Raw genomic sequence first — 19,486 nt, 5'->3', positions numbered from 1 at the left:
GTGTAAGCATAAGAGCCACCTGGGGATCTTGTTAAAATGTAGATTGAATCAGAATAAATGGGCTGGAAATGCAAATTCTCAGCAGGCTCTGTGTAAAAAGACAGAAATGGGGCAAATGTCTACCATGAATTCTAGGTGAAGAACATACAGGATGCTATTCATTAAACTAGACTTGTCTGATTTGCTTTTTATAACGTAAGACCTCAAATGAATCTAAATGAGCTACTCTTGCTTATTCCAAATTACACCATTTTCATAAAGGCTTTTTAGTTTGCATGTGGTTTCCTCAAAGTTGTAACATTAGGTTAATCGATTTAAATATTGTAGCTCCTGGTTGAATAGACCCACTGGCTTCACGGCAAGCCCTCATGCATACAAAGCAACAGACACTAAGTAAAACAAAACTGCATTAAAAAACACTCAGCCATAGAATAAATTGACTCATATTACCCTATAGGGCAGAGTAGAACTGCCGTTGTAGGTTTCCATGACTAACTTTTTAAGTTTTATTTGGCTTTATTCACATCATATAATTCAATAATTCAATCATATAACAAAATTGTACATTGTCATTCAGTTCTAGAACATTTTCTTCTTGTAGAGATTATTCATGTAATTTTTTTCTAATTGTGGCAATATAAACAGAACATTCTCCAATTCCACAACTTCTATTTGTATAATTCAATCTGATTATACTCTTCCTGCTATATGGCCACTATTGATATCCTCTTCCAAATTATTCTACCATAATTGAAATAAACTCAAAGCCCCTTCTCGACAACCCTTTTCCCTTCACCTGTGGTAACCATAGGTCAAGTTTGGTATTTTTTCCTTTCATGGTTTTCTTGATATAGTATTCACATATCATATATACTTCTATCGTTAAATCTTTTTAAATCTCTGAGTTGTACAATCACAATCCATTCCAGTGCGCGCCCCCCACCCTTACAGCCCACCTCCTATATAATTCTACCCCTACACTTCAAGTTGTCATGAAATTATGTAACTAGCACACACAGCAACCCTGTAACTTGGTAAAACTGCCCCTGTGGATTTCCAAGCCTGTAAATCTCCCACAGGAATGCTTGTAGTTTTGAACTACTGACTTTGCAGCTCAAAGCATAACCCACTACACACCAAGGTTCCTATAAGTACAATGGGGACATAAGTGGGTGACAAAGACTCAAAATCTTTAAGGATCACCATGCCTTCTAAAGCATTAGCTCACTTAGTCACACAACTTAAGTGACATACAAATTGTGTGTTAGGACCTGTCTCCCGACCTTCCCACCAGTAATTCTCAAATTGTCTGGACAAGTAAAATTGTCCTTTTTAGGGTGGCAGTTTGCTCTCCACTAGCCACAGACCCTGACGGCAGTTGTGCTCAGATGAGCAGCTTAAAGCCACCAGCTGCTCTTCAGGAGATGGAATTTTTACTCGGTAGACAGTCTCGGAACCACTCGCAGGGGCAGTTCTGCCCTGTCCTGTAAGGGTCGTTATGAATCAGCATCAACTCGAAGACAGTTTGATTTGGTTTTAAACCTGTTAAGCCCTGTGGGAGGGAGGCCGGGTGATCGGCTTTCATACGATTACAGTCAAGACTATGAGCGCAATCCTACTCTGAAGCACATGGGGTCTCTAGGAGTCTGGGCATAATGCCAAAGGTTTTGACCTCCCGACCTCCACTGCTGCCAGCTGCTGACAAGAAGCACCCTCATTGCCCCCAGCTGGAAGCTTTAGATAAGTAGGTAAGTGCTAAGAGACACCTAGAATTTGCCAGCTGGTGACGCCTAGTCTAGCCACATAAGCTTGGAGTCTGACTTAGCTATATCTGGACCAGGATCAAGTTTATTCCAGCCTACTCTCGAGTATTGTGTTATTATCGATCCAAGGAGGTGCCCGAGCCCCTTACAAGCATCACACCCTTCCAACCCAAACCTGATGCGGCTGCCCTCAGCGTTGGGCCCAACTGAGGACGGCCAAGGCAGACCTGCGCGGGGTACTGAGTTTTAGGGAGTAGAAGGAAATGATCTCTCCCGGGCACAGGTACCCATAGCCAGCCCATCTTCTGGCACCTTCGATGGATGGATACTCCCATTGCCACCTTCCCTTTCGGTGGCTATTTGCAAGGTAGGCTGTCGACCTAGCCCGGCAATGGCACAGCCCTGAAGAGCGCGTGGAGTCCCCATCATGGCCCTTTGGTTTCAGTTAAGAAGTCTCCACACAGTCCTGTGAAAATGCTTTATTAGAACCATTTAAAGGTCAATCACGATCCTCACTTGGGGCCTTCTTCGCTGGGCGCACTTCCAGCGTGCTCATGGCTCGCTCGAGTCTTCCCACGCCTGTAAAGAGAAGCGCATGCGAGTGGCCAGGGACGAGAGAACTCAGCCCTCGAACCCGTGGCCTCTCCCAGGTGAAAGGTGACTGCCGACAGGGCCCCCGCGCTGCGCTGACACTTCCTGCTTAGGGCCGGCGCCAAGCCTCACCTTGAGCTTGGTATTGGCGGCGACTGCTGGCCATGGCCCGCAGCAGCCACTCTGCCCGCTTCTGGTACCACGGGCGCCCGATGATGGTGATCTCGGCGTCGCCCAGCGGGTTGTCCACTCTCACGTCCACAAGCGCCTCATTCACCTGCTCGAAGAGCTTTAGGAGACACATTCGCCGACCTGGCGCGCGGGCGGGGCGTAAGCAAAGGCGGGGCCGTGAGGGCGCGCAGTGCGAGTGCCCACCCCGCGCGGCCCCCACGGTCCCCTCTCCCGCGCCCGGGGCTCCCGGTGGGCGGCGGGGGAGGAGGCCCGCCCGCTCACCGAAGATGGGCTCCAGCAGCGACGCCTCGAGGTGCATCACCAGCGGACTCTTCAAGTGCTCGGGCTGCAGCCACCAGCCGCGCCGGCGGAGCTTCCGGGGCGGTGGGATCCTCGCGGGCCTGTCCACTTCCATTGCCGCGTCTCCCTCCACCTCCATCGGCGCGTCCGCAGCCTTCCCGCCGAGCTGCCCCGCTGGGCTCTGCGCTGCCTCGGCTCCCGCCATGACGCCCGAGCGAACTCTCGGCGCTAGCTCGGGGGGAACCCGGCGCGGCGGGCGCTATTTCTGGCTTCGGGACCTGACTCCACCCCTTCGCGAAGGCCAAGCCTACCCCAGCAGCCAACCCCAAAGCTCGGCGAGGCCCCGGGAGCAGGCTCGATCCCGCGCCGCCCACTCGCCCAGCCGAACCTCTGCTCCCAACGCCTCGCCAAGCTCCGCCGAGGAGCGATCCCGAATCGAATTAGCAAAGGGCTGCCACCTGTCGGGTTGTTGTTTTATTTCTCTTCCAACATTGGGGTTGGAACAAGTGGACATCCACCAGTCAAAAAAATAAAGCGCGACCTATAGCTTATACCTTAAACTCAAAACTCGTTACCGAGTCGATAGAACAGAGGGACCCAATGGGACAAAGTAGAACTCCCCTGTGGGTGGCCGAGGTTGTAAGTTATTATTGGAGCAAAAAGTCTCACCTTTTTTTTTTAAACAATTTATTAGGGGCTCATACAACTCCCATCACAGTCCATACATATACATACATCAATTGTATAAAGCACATCTGTACATTCTTTGCCCTAATCATTTTCTTTTTTTCCTCTTTTTTTACATTTTATTAGGGACTCATACAACTCTTATCACAATCCATACATATACATACATCAATTGTATAAAGCACATCCATACATTCCCTGCCCCAATCATTCTCAAAGCATTTGCTCTCCACTTAAGCCCTTTGCATCAGGTCCTCTTTTTTTTTTCCCCTCCCTCATGTGCCCTTGGTAATTTATACATCGTTATTTTGTCATACCTTGCCCTATCCGGAGTCTCCCCTCCCCCCAAAAGTCTCATCTTTCAAGGAACTTTGAACGACTTCTGTGCTTAAATATAAAATTAAACTTTTGGGGTTGGGGGTTTGTGTAGGCGGAGTCTTAAGATTATAAGTCATATTTGACACCAAAAGCATAATCCATCAAGGGGAAGATGGTTGCTTGGGGCCTCAACAAGTCAAAAGACAAAACAAACAAACATGGCTTTGTGAAAGACTTGGTTGAAATAGTGAAGAACAAACTGTAGAGGGGGAGAGAGATACAAGAGGGACTTCAAAATGAGCATGGAAGGGGGTGAAGGGAGACACCGGACAGGGAAAGAGATGACAAAATAATAATTTATAAATTATCAAGGACTCATGAGGAGGGGGAGCGGGGAGGGAGTGGGGAAAAAAGAGGACCTGATGCAAAGGGCTTAAGTGGAGAGCAAATGCTTTGAACATGATGAGGGCAATGAATGTACAGATGTGTTTTATACAATTGATGTATGTATGGATTGTGATAAGAGTGGTATGAGCCCCTAATAAAATGTTAAAAAAAAAAACAAACGAGCATGGAGAGGTGGAATTGAAACTTTCCACAAAGCTTTGGAAGTTGCTTAGTATGTAAGCCACATATCTAACAAAGGAGTAGTGTCCAGAAAATATAGAGAAGGCTCCAGCAGAGGGCGGGGCAACATGTCCATATCAGTAAGTCTAGGGGAGGGATCAGTAAATCAATGCTCTGAGATATTTTCAATAGGTATGATCCTACCTACCAATTCACATTTTCCTTACTTACAAAAGCTTTTGTGTAGCTTTTGTTATTATTCCATGATATTAAAGTTTATTAACAGTTTTATGCTTCCAGTTATACACTGGATAAATGATAAATCTGAATTTTTTTGTTTATTAGCCATATTTGGAAGCATTTTCCAGAGAAATAATTAGATATGAAAGACCAACACCGTTTTCAATATTCTGGCTATTTCCTGACCTGTTTCCTTTTTTTTAATTCTACTTTGTTTTTTATTTTTAATCATTTTATTGGGGGCTCATACAACTCTTATCACAATCCATACATACATCTATTGTATGCCAAGCACATTTGTACATTTGTTGCCCTCTTCATTCTCAAAACATTTGCTTTCCACTTGAGCCCTTGGTATCAGCAACTCATTTTCCCCCTCCCTCCCAGATTTCCTCTCCCTCATGAACCCTTGATAATTTATAAATTATTTTGCCATATCTTGCCAAATTGACCTGTTTCCTTTTTAAATATCCCTTGGACATTTTTTAAAATCATTTAAGTGAATACTGGAATCTTTGTCCTGGTACTTGTGACTTGATTGCAAAACATTGTATTACAAAAGAAAGTGCTATTGGGAGGGAGGGGCAAAGTGAGGAGGTGATGCCAAGGGCTCAAGTGGAAAGCAATTGTTTTGAGAATGATGATAGCAACATGTACAAATGTGCTCAACACAATGGATGGATGGATGGATTGTGATAAGTGTTGCACAAGCCCCCAATAAAATGATTAGGAAAAAAAAGAGTGCTATTGATTTCATTTCCAGCCAACTAGAGTCTCCCCTCGTTTGGGAGAACCACAGCCTGAAGCATTAGAGATCAGGGTGTTTCAACTTGAATGTATAAAAGGATTACAGGGATCTCGTTAAACTGCATATCCACTAGGTCTGGAGTGGTAAGGACCCCAGTGCCTCAGTGGTTAAATCGCTCCAGCCTAACCAAATTGTCTGTTTCAAACCTACCTCCCACCTGTGAGAAGGGAAGATGTGGCAGTCAGCTTCCTTAAAGACTGAAAACCCTCGGGAGGTAGTTCTAGTCTGTTCTATGGCATGACTATGGTTTGTTGGTTTGTTCGGTATGGGCAGTGAGTGTGTTTGGGTTTTGTTTTCAGGCACAACAGGTTTGAGGGTCTGAAGTTTAATTGGATTCCCAGGTGATTCTGATCTCCAAAGCTCTTAGATAAAATGTAGATTTGATTCAGTAAATCGGGTGGCAACATCACCCCACCCCCACCCCCACCACTTAGCTGCAATTCACAACAGGGGCCCAATTAGAGTGAACTTGTTTGAAGCTGGTCTAATACCTTCCCTATTTCTCCATTTCAGGTGTGCCTTCACCTTCAAGACAAGCAAACTCAAAGCCACTGCCAGTAAGTAGCGACCCTACAGCAGCCTAACATGTAGCCCTCTGGCCACCTTCCCCCACCTACAGAGCTATACAATCCCTTTCCTTCTTGTCTCTCCCCACGCTGATCTACACATTAAATGCAAATTCTAATAAAATGCCAATCTGGGGAGCAGGGTTATGGTAGGGAAAAATGTTTGGGGCATAGTGAATATGGACACAATATTGTGAATGAAATTAATGTCGCGGAATTATAGACTTAAAATTATTAAAATGGCACATTTTGTGTGACATATCTTACGGCAAAATTTTTAAAAATGTTTTTCAATGTCAACATGCCTTCTTTGTAGATATAAATTACTTCAAAACACATATGGAAAGGGAAAAGATTTAGAATAATCGGTCTGCTTGCTTTTTAGCGCGCTTACTATTCTAGTCCAGGCTTTGTGGAATTGGTGTAGGGATAAAAATCAGTAGACTAGAACAGAGAAACCAGAAATGGTTCCACACAAAGATGTCCACCTGATTTTTTTCTACCTGATTTTTGACAATGGTATAAAAACAATTCAATAAAAGAAAGATAACCTTTTCAAAAACTAGTGCATCCATAGACCAAAAAGTAAACCTCAATCTAAACTTCACACCTCAAGCAAAAAAAGAACACAAAATGACTAGTAGACTCAGGTGTGAAATAAAACTTTTAGCATAAAAAAAGAAAGTTTGGAATATAAGGTTAGGTAAAGAGTTCTTAGCCTTGATACTAAACGCATAATCCATCAAAAAGGAAAATGGATTTACTGGGTCTCCTCAAAAGGGCATGAAAAGACAAGCTATACACGATGAGAAATGTACAAGGGGGTCTTCAAAAGATTCATGGAACGTGAAATTGGAATAAATGGAAACTTTCCACGAGCTTTTAAAAAACCCCTTATATGTAAGCAACTAGCAAATACCTAACAAAGGAGTAGTGTCTATCAAAATAGGAACCACTCTCAAAAATCACTAGTATAAAAAACAAACAAACCTCAAGCGATCCAATTAGAAAATGAACAAAGAAACCATGAAGGGACATTTCACTGAAGAGAATATACAGAACTGGGGGGGAAACACATGAAAAAGTGATGTCTCCCAGCCTGGGGGAATCTCTCCACCCGGCGCTCTGTAGCAAGCAGTGTCCGTTTTCCATCAAAATCAGAAATGAGGGAGGTTCAGTTCGGTGTGCCTACGCTGACAGATGCAAGATGACGACAGTGAGGAACTAAAGAGCCAAACAAAGATCAAAAGAACGTGGTTGCCAGCTGGAGATCCATAGCATCCCTGAGACTCAGAGTGGAGCTCTTGTCTTCTCTTGGCTGTGAACGCCAGTCTAAGTCAGTTTCCAAGGACATCCTCAGCGATGGCAGCAAGGTGGTCAAACTGCCAACCCTCTAATCCCCTCCAATCCCAAACATCAAAATTACAGCCCTGAGGGAACTGGAAGAGGGGGGAATGGGGTGGTGGTGGTTTGGGGTTGATAGCATTGATGACTGTGTGACTCCACTGGAGGGGAGTGGACAACAGAATTGTATGTGAATGGATATAGCGGATGGTGTAAGATATGCAAAAATAAATGAATGAATGAATAAATAAGAGTTCTTAGGGAGTAGGGTGGGGAGGGAGGGATTAAGGGGGAACTAATATAAAAGAGTTCAAGAAGAAACAAAATGTTTTGAAACTGATCGTGGTAGCAATTGTACAATACTGCTTAATATGACTGAACCATGTAATGTTAGGATGTCTGTAAGAGCTCCTAATAAAATGATTTTAAAGAAAGAAAGGAAACGTGTTCAGCATCATTAGTCACTTGTGTATGATGGCATGTATTCTGACCCATAGTAAACCCATGTGACAGGACAGAACTGCCCCCATTGGATTTCCTGGGCTGTCCTCCTCACAGAGGAGCCCCAGTGGGCTGCAAACTTGCAAGGTTAGCAGTTTGAAGCCACCAGCTGGTCCATGGGAGAAAAATGAGGCTTTCCACTTTCATATTTACAGGCTTGGAAATCCCAGTGACAGTGAGGTTTTGTTTGATAATCATCACAAAGCAAAGCCAGGTGGTTTCCGACTGTCAGTCTTTCAGTTCACAGCTGAGTACTTAACCATGGCACCTCCAGGGCTCCATCATTAACCATTACGGATGCAGATTCAAACTAGAATAAGATATGATTTCACACCTATCATAGTGGCTGAGGAACCTGGTGGCATAATAGTTATGAGTTTGACTCCTGACCTCCAGTCAGAGGTTCAAAACCACCAGCTGCTCTGCGGGAGAAAGATAAGAATTTCTAGTCCCATGAAGAGTTAGAGTTTCGAGCAAATGCTTTGAAAATGATGAGGGTAAAGAATGTACAGATGTGCTTTACACAATTGATGTATGTATGGATTGTGATAAGAGTTGTATGAGTCACTAATAAAATGTTTTTTAAAAGAAAGAGTTACAATTTCAAAACCCACAAGGTCAGTGGGACCCTAGCCTGAAGGGTCACCATGAGTTAGAATTGACTCAATGGCAACGAGGGTTTTGTTGTTGTTGAAAATTACAACAGCTAAAATGAACAGTGACAACGCCAAAGCTGGCGAGAAACTGTGTCACTCGTTGCATAGTGCTGCTGGGAATATAAAATGGTACAGCCATTCTGGGAAACTTATTATTAAATGTTGAACTACCATGTGCCCTTGAAATTTCTTTCTTAGATACGTACCTAAGAGAAATGAAAAAATACACCCGTGAATGGATATGTTTTCAAAAACCTGTACAACTAGGAGCTTTATTTGGAATAGCTAAAAACTAGAAACCGGGTGTTCTACAGGCGACCAGTTCAACTGTGGCGCACAACTAAGGAAACTGCTCGGCAATAAAGAGAAGCAAACTATTGGGAGGAGCAACAGCCCACTAGGATCTCCAGAAAATGACCTTCACTGCCATGGAGGTGATTACTCTGGGGCAGGGCCCACTGACCCTGTGGCTTCTGCGGTTTGTTGTTAACAAAAGTTGGGCAGTTCAGAGACTTAAGGAGAATATTTCAATGCAAAATACTCAATTAACATTGCATGCTCCCACCGAAGAGAGCATCAGGTCCTGCTTAATGCCATTCCCATTCAAGTCCACTAGGTTTTATGATGGGACCATCCTGAGTCTGAATCTACTCCACTGCCACAAACAATGTCTTATCTAAATGTAGCCACTTAACTTCCTTACCCCAGTCCCTTATCGCCCAGCCATTTGTCTTTCTTTTCCTGGAAAGCTTTATGCCTTTCTAAATGGAGTGGAGCTCTGATAAACAGTAAATGATTGAATATTTTAATCTGCCTACGTTTGCCTTTGATGGCATTTGGGGTAGCGTAGTGGTTACAGGTTGGGTTGCTTAGCCACAGGGTCAGCAGTTCAAAACCACTCGCTCCTCCACAGGTGAATGATGAGGTTTTCCACTCCCCTCAGGAGTTACAGTCTCAGAAAAAAATCACAAGGGCAATTCTCTATCCTACAGGGTCGCTAATGATCAGAATTGACTTGGTGACGCTGAGTGTGTTTGATTTTGAGAGCCACAGGGGCTGCAACAGTGGGCTCTAATATAGGAACAATTGTGAGGGTGGTGTACGACTTCATTCTTTTGTGTTTCATTCTTTTGTTCATTGCTTGGCTGAGTGAAAACTGAAACAACAAGGTCACATGGTCATGAGTTGAAGGCCCTGATCCAATCTTGTAAGCTTTTGTGTCTACATTAGCATATGTATCCAATAATGTTCCCTCCCACCCCTCCGCCCTCTATGATCCCAGCTGCAACTATGATGCTATGATCTGCTGCTGCTGCTGCTGCTGTGATAGTTAGCCTGAGTGGAACCGTCTTGAAGCAGTCTCCGTTTTGTATCAAGCTATGGAAATTCCCCTGAGGTTAAGGTCAAGCAAACATTTGCCAGAAAATCGCAGCTGCAAAATAAGGCTACACATCTATCTCAAAGAAAAAAAAAACAACTTTTAAAACGTCAAGGCTAACTGCAAGGTCTGCTTCGGTTCTTGCGTGCTTGCGCAGCTGAAAGGCCCCCATGGTTTACCCACCCTATAAAAACCCAAGTCTGGAAGCAATCGGGACCGGCCACTCTCCCTCTCCTGGGGGGGCTGTCCTGTGCAGGTTGTTTTTTTCTCTTTTCTGTCCCCCTTTAATAGAGTTTTGCTTCTTACCAGAGACTGAGTTGTTCTTGTCCGGTTCATGTACAACACTGCCAGTTGTAATTCTCTGACCACGCCTTTTACTCTCCACATCCCTTTTGTGTGCCTGAGTTTCGGTGAGCACTTGGACAGCATTTACGTCATCATACTGACAATCTCCCTTATCGGGAAAATCTGTCTCTTGTGGTTAGGATTTAATACATGTGTCTCTGTAAGTTATATTTTTGGATTTAGGGCCTCTTTTTTTCCCCTAGGACAAATCCATTCAGGTTTGATTTTTATTGAAAACTTTTAAATTGTCAGTGTATGTTACTAGTTTAGGCTTTTCTATCATCTCAACGGTCCACATGTACCACTATGTGTCTCTTCCTACAAAAGTGATGACTTAATTAACTAAAGGGAGGGTGGGAGTGGAGATTCTATTTGAGCTTAAATTCTGAGCACTAGGATTGCAAACAATACTCACTGACATGGACTCTATTCTGACTCATAGAGATGCTATAGGACAGAGTAGAACTGCCCCTGTGGGTTTCCAGAACTGTAACTCTTAAAATGAGGAGCTGATACCAAGGGCTCAAGCAGAAAACAAATGTGTTGAGAATGATGAGGGCGACAAATATACAAATGTGCTTGACACAATGTATGAATGTATGGACTGTGATAAGAATTGTACAATCCCCCAATAAAATGATTTAAAAATAAATTTAAAAAATTATAACCCTTTAAGGTAGTAGAAAGCCTCATCTTTCTCCTGAAGAGTGGCTGGTGATTCAAACTGCTGAACTTGCGGGTTAACAGCCCAATTTATTACTAACTACCAGGTTCCTTTCACTTTAAAAAAGGTTTCTAAAAAAAATCTAACTTCTAACTTACAAGCAATAGAAATAACTGAGGAAAATGTTAAACTGCTCCGTGAAGATGCAATCTGCAAAATCCAGGCAGAAGAAAAGTCTACTGAAAACGCACCCCAGCTTTTTCAACAAGTGAATTACAAGGTAAACGAGGATGTGGAGAGGAAAGCTACAGATTGAAAGAGACAGAAAAGACCTGTCAGTCAGTCATTCACCATGTGAAGGCCTTTTAAAAATCCGAATTAAAGTAAAAACTTGTACTTTAGTAGTTATGGCTCTGTTTTGGGATTAAAAAGAGACTCCATCTTGAATATAAATTATTTTAAATCTTCTCAGTGCCTTTGATTTCTAAGCATTTTTATTTCAGATAATTTGAATTGTACACATATACACACAAATACCCTGAGAAAAACACATAAAGTACTACTTTACCAACTTTCAAGCCAAGCATACATTTGTTTGGGTTTAAATTAGCACTAAAAATAAAATTTTAAATACTTGGAGGTGGTGGTAGTGGAGAATTTTAAGTCAGGAGGGAGGTTCCTAGTGTGGAGGCATCAACAGCCAGGTTAGTATTCCCCGCCTTTATAAAACAGAACCTATAAAGTCATTGGGCTTAGGTAAAATGGTAGTGTACCTTGGCCTCATGCCACTTGTCAGCAAACCATGAGATTATGCTCAACTCTGACTTGTCCGTTTGCAAGGCAACCCAATTTTTCCACTTTGGTTTATAACTCAATTCAAAAGATCTAGAATTTTCATTCAAATTATCTGAGGTAGTTTTTAGAACAGTTTTGTATCATCTTTGTGTTTGAATATCTGAAAATAGTTTTTAAAAGATTAAAGAATTTAATCAGTTCAAAGCATGTAATAAAAGTTAATGTGAAAAGTTTACAAGTAATCGCTTCTCGGCCTTTTGGCTAAGATCAAGTGTAGTATCTGTTCTTATCAGTTTAATATCTGATACGTCCTCTATCGGAGGACAATATATTAAATGGATTTTTGGAGCAGGGAGTTGGAATAGGAGCTTGCTCCGTCCACTCCACGCATCGACCTGGTATTGCAGTACTTCCGGGAACGGTGCACCCCCTCGGGGGATTTCAAAAAAAAAAAAAAAAGAAAAGTTTACAAGTAACACTTGAATATTCTGCTTTATTCATTTAGCTTCCAAATAAACTTTAAAGTCATTATTATTTTGAATTTCCTTGTTAGAAGGCTCCCCCTGTAATCTCCATTTAGGCTTACTTTGGTGTTTAGGATCTCCACTTATAAATGTAGTCATTCATTTCCACAGATTTGTTTTGTTTTTAAGATCACTTTATTGGGGTCTCTCTCTCTCTCTCTCTCTCGTTCTCTCTCTCTTTGAATCTATTTGGGATTTATTAGGGAGGTTAATGGATCACCCGAAGTTAGGATGAGAATGCTTTATAAGGACTCAGTCCTTTTGTACCCCGTGAATTTTCTCAGCCCTGCTAGTACATATCCCTTCCTGTGATCCTCAGCCTCCGAGCCACATGGTCCCTTGGTCTCTTCTCTGCTGCTGAGTGTATTAAGAAGTTCCTTTAGTGCTGATACCTGTTCCTGCCTGAGACACCCAGCTTTACTTGTTCCATGGGCTGGGAAGTTTCAGCAAGGCGCCTCTTTGTCTCATGGTCTCTGTGCTGAGGCTGCTGTTGTCTCTGCCACTTCAGGTAGGATCTCCCATGTGCTCCTCTGGTGGCTCTCTTTTCTTGATGGTCACAGGATTCCCTTGCTGCTTTGGAGATGGCTCACATTCATACCCAGAGGAATGGCAAAATTGGCTAATTGCCAAGAGAGAGTCTTCTGCACTTAATTTCCATGCTCCCTGCCCAGCATTTGGTGGGAGCTACAAAGACTGTGATTGGAAGAGCTGAACCAAGAACCATACTTTATCACGCCAGCGCACTGCCATTGACTTGTTTCCGACCATGGAGCAGAGTAGAACTGCTCTTACTGGGGGTTCTTACAGCTCTTATAACAAGCCATACATCAATTGCATCAAGCATATTTGTATATATGTTGCCCTTATTATTTTGTAAACATTTACTTTCTATTTGAGCCCTTAGTATCAGCTCCTCTTTTTAGCCTCCCTCTTCCCCTCCCACTCTCATGACTCCTTGATAAATTATTTTCCTGTCTTACACTGTCCACAAGTCTTAAGGATGGTTTTCCCAGGAATGGTATTTAACTTACTTGGTCCGGCAATTTAGGATGAAACTCACAGTTGCCAAGTTCCTTAAGAACCACCTCTTCCCCCAGCACGTTATCCGCTGGTGGACAGATAGTAAATACAGTTGGCTCCTGTGTATACAGTTCTGCTAAATAAATCTCATTGTGAAGTTTGAGAAGCATAATCACAGAATATAGAGAATGAAGCATAATGAGATCTGTAATCTCCAAATTAAATTGATCTTTGTATCCAGAAGGAGCTTGTGTCTTCACATGTATACTTTGTGCCTTCATAAAATTTTAAAGAGACAATGATCACCATCTATCACATTAGGGGGTGCTGTCATCCCCTAATTTAATTGTTTTCAATAAATTCTGAGTTTTCACAGGGGATCTAGGATGATGGACCCCTCAGGACCAGCGGTGAGTGGCGAGACCGGGAGGGAAGGGGATGTAGAAAGGGAGAACTGATCTCGGGGATCTATGTGTAGCCTCCTCTCTGGGGGATGGGCAATGGGAGGGTGGGTGAGGGGAGAGGCTGGGCAGTGTAAGATAGGATAAAGTAATAATTTATAAATTATTGAGGGTTCATGGGGGAGGGGAGAGTGGGGAAGGAGGGGGAGGGGGGAGGGAAAGGAAAATGAGCTGATTCCAGGAACCCAAGTAGAAGGCGAATTTTGAGAATGATGAGAGCAACGAATGTATAGGGGTGCTTTACTCAATTGATGTATGTGTGGATTGTGATGAGTTGTATGAGCCCCAATAAAATGATTTATTAAATTAAAAACAAACAAAAATAAATATTAATATTTTATACGTCTAAAAAAATTCTGAGTTTTTCTCTTTAGCAAGTAACAAAAGTACTTGACACTAAAACAATTTATGCTAATGTATTCATTTCACTTAGCGGTGACATATGTAACATTCTGTACTATTATTTATAGAACGAGCAAATATGAGATTTAAAAAATGTTTTCATAAATAGCAAAAAGTAAATGAAAACCAAAATGCTTTTGCCACCAAGTAGTTGATCAAATAAAAATAATTTTCATGCTAACTGTGAAATGTGTCAAAATGTTAATAGTTATTACAAATCAAATAAAAAGAACATAGTTTATGGAAAGGCAGGGTTCATTGAGGATTATCATAGAATTTCCTCCCATGTTTTATTTCTCAAGTATTTGCATGGCATCCCCTGTGAAAGCTACAGGGGATAACTGGTTTGGGGATAACAGAAAGTCCTGCCTGTGGACCAGACAGAGGTCAACAAGTTGACCAATGTAAAGAGGCTGATTCCTTTCACCAACACAACAGATTCAGGCTTAGGATCCATTTGTACTTCATGGTTCTCATTCTGCAGCTTGATAAGAGTATGTGTGGCTTTTAAATTTTATCTAGCACACCCATCTCCTCCAGACAGGAAAAACTTCCCCTTCATCCTCACCTCACCTCACTCTCTACACCAGGTGGTATAGTTACCATAGTTACCGCTGGGCTGAGAAGAGCATGGTGGGCCATGTAGCCATTGTGTTCATGTGGAACTTGTACATGGGCCAAGAGGCACTAAATAGTTCACTCACTGAGGATCACCACGAGTCAGCACTGACTCAGTGGCAGTGAGTCTGGGGTTGGGGTTTTTCATCCTCATTCCTGACAGGTCTTTCTTTCCATGTCTCAAGCTTGCTCCAGATGTCTTCTTCCTATGGACAGTTTCTGTCATTAAGAGCAGAGAAAAGTCAACCGCTTCATTTTTTACAGATTCTCTTAAACCTCTGAGATGACATCCCTTCCAGCAAATCCTGCTGCCGGAACGGTACAAATGTGGAAATAGGGGCCACGTTTTGTCTTCAGCAGATTATGTTGGGAGGTAAAGTCACTACTTAGACTGTTTCAGGGTTTGTCCCTGGGCTGGTCTTTCCGGCCATTTTCCTGTCTGCTACAATTAGAGGGAAGCATGGAGGGGGCTGCCGCAGACCAGGCTCTGTGGGAAGGCACAGGAAGGGAGGCCCGGATCCTGCCACTTTGAGTGAGCTCACTTCTGTTGCCCTACCGGGCTGCACCTCCAGAGTTTGCTTAAAAGTGACCTGCCCAGGCAAAGGGTTGAGAAGAGGCGCAAAGAAGTTGAGTGGTAATACCCCAGTTCACGGTGCTTTCTTCGGGTGGGATATACTGGTGAGGCCTTGGGGAATCCAGTATTGGGTTTTGGTTCTTTTTCGACTTCTATCATCGAAATTCATTTTCTTGCTGAGAATCTCAAACCGGTGCCTCTTGCTGCCATGTGCCAGCCGGCAGGAAGGGGCTCAGGGGATGGCGCCAGTGAGCACGGCAAGGCAAGCCCAGGATGCCAAGGAGCCCCGTACTGCGTGACTGTAGCCAGCCTCCGTTCTCACCTCGAATATAATTTAAAGAGAACATTAATTAAGTCTTAAAAGAGAGACAACCTCAAGCTTCCCTCCATTGATCATGACGTTATCTATTGGTCCAATTGTGAGGAGTTTGGCTTTCTTCACATTGAGTTGCAATTCAGATTGAAGGCTGCAGTCCTTGGTCTTTATTACCAGCATCTCAAATTCTCCTTGAGATCAGCAAGCAAGGTCATGTCATGTGCACATCACAGGTTGTTAATAAGCCTTCCTCCAATCCCGATGTCTACTTTTTGTTCATATATTATTTGCTCAGCATACAGGTTCAGTAAGTATGGTGAAAGGATACACCTTTCCTGACTTTCACTTGTGTTGTAGGACACCCTGGTTCCTTTCCTATGACTATCTCTTGGTCCCTGTACAAGTTCCACAGGACACAATGAAGTGTTGTAGAATTCCCGTTCTTCTCAGTGCGTCCTGTTCTTGGTTATGATCCACATGGGCAGATACCTTTACATGCTCAATAAAACAGAAGTAAATGTTTCTCTGAGGTTTTCTGCTTAGACTCAGGATCTTTCTGACATCAGCCACATCCCTTGTCCTATGTCGTCGTTGTCTTAATCTGGCTCCAATTTCTGGCAACACCCTGTCAATACACCGCTGTAAATGTTGTTGAATGAGCTCCAGTGAAATTTTACTTGCATATGATATTGATGATATTGTTTGATATTTTCCACATTCTTTTTTCTTATTGTTTTATTAGGGGCTCATAAAACTCTTATCACAATCCATACATCCATCAATTGTGTAAAGCACATTTGTACATTCGTTGCCCTCATTGAGGGAGTACTTGAGTGGAGGCCCAATGTCCATTTGCTACCTTATTACTAAACCCATAAATATATGCACATAGATCTGTCTCCCTTCCCCCACAGTTTCTGTTGTTCGTCCCCCTTGGGGGTGGTGGTCATTGTAATTGGTTCCCCCTTCCTCTCTGCCTCTTCCCACCTTACCTCTATCCTCCTGGTATCGCTACTTCCATTCCTGCTCCTGGATTCTGTGTGTCCTGAGCTCTTGTCTCTTATCTGTACCTGTGCACATGCTATAGTCTAGCCCACAGTGAAAGACAGGATTGGAGTCATGCTACTGGGGCAGGGGGGGGGGGGAGGAGAGTGAGTAAGTCTCAAGGAACCAGAAGAAAATTGTGTGTTTCATCAGTGCTTTACTGTGTCCTGGTTAACTCATCCCTTCCTGTGACCCTTCTGTGAGGGGATGTCCCATTGTATACAGATGAGTTTTGGGTCTCCAAACCCCCTAGTTCTCAACAATATGTTTTTTGTTTATTTGTTTTTGGTTTTCTGATGCCTGTTTTCTGATCCTGGCAACACCTCATGATTGCAGAGCCTGGTGTGCTTCATCCATGTGGGCTTGTTGCTCCTGTTAGATGGCTGCTTGTTTAACTTCAAGCCTTAAAGAACCCAAACATTTTTTTCTGACTTCAGACATGTTTTATTATAATCTTATACAGTCTACATAAATTTGAACTTTCATTTATTTGGGTTCAGTTATAACATAGCATAATAAAAATGAAAGCACTGGACCTCTGAAATGAAGCAGGGAATCACCACTCAATAAACACACTTGATTTATTTTGTATTAAAGGGTTAAGTTTACAACTAAATTCTTACAAAAAGTTTAGCACGAATAAGTACATCATTACACTTTTTTTACACACACGGTATTCAGTAGGCTTGTGTCAAAACGGTAATTTCTGGATCCTTCTAGTATTCATGCTCCACCTTTGAAAAAAGGCAAAGTCTGCTTAAATTGGGCAATTCCTTATGATTTTAATGTTTTGCTCCCCATGGTGGGAATAGTGTTTGGGCCAGTTCCAGACGGGGCAGCTCCCACCTCTTCTCTGGCTCCTCAGCAAGATGAAATTTCACAGCCCCCATCCCCAGCCTCTCGGGAAGATGGATGACCTACTGAACTATGCAACTCGGGCCTGAGCACCCCAGGAGGCTATTTACCTTCCCAGGCCCATCTGTACAGCCCCTTCCCCAGCACTTCAAAGAGCAGGTCTGCAAACAAGATGACCTCCCAGGGATCACATCCTGACTCAAGGCCCTGCAGCTGCAAGCAAAAAACAACAAAATTCTCCCTTCTGTTAACATGTACTTCCTTAGCTCGAACCCTATATATCTCCCACCGCCTCACCAACAGACTGCGGCTTCCCTGACCTAACTCGTCAGGTCCGGGGCTCGTCCGGGAGCTTTCCCTTGCCTTAATAAAGCCTCGCTATACTTCTCATTCCTGACTAAGCCTCATCTCCGGCGCCTCCATCTCCATCCTCTCGAATAGAATATAAAAAAATCCTTCCAACTGCAGAAAGGGCATTTAAAAGTCTTTTTCATAAATAACCAATATCAGTCCAGGTTAGAGAACACCCTGGGGTGGATGATCCTGACTACATGGACAGCTGCCCTTCCACCCAGAAGAATTTATTTCAGAGGACAGCACTGAAGCTGCAGCTCAGGGAGAAGGACCTGTCTGATCAGAGTACATGGGAGCAAATAAAGGGGGAGGAAGAGAGAGTGGAGCACATCCTGGCCCACCAAGCCTTGAGGATGATAGTCTAGCTCAGAGCAGCCAATCCACAGAGAGGACCAGATGGCCGGCCCCACTATGAGACATGACATCCCTCATTGACCCATAGCCCTACAGGGACAACACTGGAGACACAGTGTGGGAAATGTGCCCGATCTGATCCCACCACACCAAGGCAAAACTCTAAAGGCGAGCAACAGAACAGCAAGGGGAACAGAGCAACGAAGTCCCCAGGGAATACCAAAAATAGACTTTGGGGCCAGGGCTTGGCACCCCATCAGACTCAAATGGAAAGCACTCATAAAGGCCAACAAACAATCCTTCTTTCTTGTTGATATTGTATGTTCTTTTTCATTTTTTGGTCATTGGCTTTTTGTTGTTGTTTTCTTTTCTTTAGTTGCTTGGTTTTGCTCTGTCTTGTTTTTGTGTGTGTTATCTCCGCAAGTCTGTCTAAATAAGATAGGCTGGATGAACAATCTGGAGAAGAAAACAACAGGACTGACAGTTCTGGGGGGACATGGGAGAGGGGGAGGTGGGGGAGGGAAGGAAGTGGTGTTAACAAACCCAGGGACAAGGGATCAACAAGTGATTCAAATTGGTGGTGAGGAGGGTGTAAGAGGCCTGGTAGGGCGTGATCAAGGGTAATGTAACTGAGAGGAATTGCTGATACCCAAATGAAGGCTGAGCATGACAGTGGGACATGAAGAAAGTAAAAGGAAATAGAGGAAAGAGCAAGGATGCAAAGGTCGTTTAAAGAGGTCTAAATAAAGAAATGCATATATGTAAATATATTTATATATGAGGATGTGGAAATAGATTTATGTGCATATATTTATAGGCATAGTATTAAGGTAGCAGATGGACATTGGGCCTCCACTCAAGTACTCCCTCAATGCAAGAATACTTTGTTCTATTAAATTGGCATTCTATGATGCTCACCTTCCCGACACAATCACTGAAGACAAAGCAGGTGCATAAGCAAATGTGATGAAGAAAACTGATGTTGCCCGGCTATCAAAAGATATAGCATCTGGGGTCTTAAAGTCTCAAAAGTAAACAAGCGGCCAGACGCAACAAAGCCTACAAGAAAGAAGCACACCAGCCTGTGTGATCACGAGGTATAGAAGGAATGAGGTATCAGGCATCAAAGAACAAAAAAATCCTATAATTGTGAATGAGGAGGTAGTGTGGGGTGGAAACCCAAAGCCCATCTGTAGGCAACAGAACATACCCTTACTGAAGGGTCACGGGGAAGAGACAAGCCAGTCAGGGTGCAGTGTAGCACCGATGA

At 43.4% G+C, this 19,486-nt stretch overlaps 1 non-coding gene and 1 pseudogene across 1 annotated transcript; one reads left to right on the top strand and one right to left on the bottom strand.

Annotated features, from left to right (window-relative positions):
• Positions 1 to 11,818: 11,818 nt before the first annotated feature.
• Positions 11,819 to 17,632, bottom strand: LOC142452440 (protein downstream neighbor of Son-like; annotated as a pseudogene).
• LOC142453873 (U2 spliceosomal RNA) lies at positions 11,936 to 12,126 on the top strand. The gene has a single exon (XR_012785448.1). It is a non-coding gene; the product is annotated as a U2 spliceosomal RNA (small nuclear RNA).
• Positions 17,633 to 19,486: the final 1,854 nt, after the last annotated feature.

This window comes from Tenrec ecaudatus, chromosome 7, assembly GCF_050624435.1.
Source record: "Tenrec ecaudatus isolate mTenEca1 chromosome 7, mTenEca1.hap1, whole genome shotgun sequence".
In the NCBI taxonomy this organism is placed as follows: Eukaryota; Metazoa; Chordata; class Mammalia; order Afrosoricida; family Tenrecidae; genus Tenrec; species Tenrec ecaudatus.
Note: the sequence above shows the minus strand (reverse complement) of the source record. Positions and strands in the feature narration are given on the sequence as shown.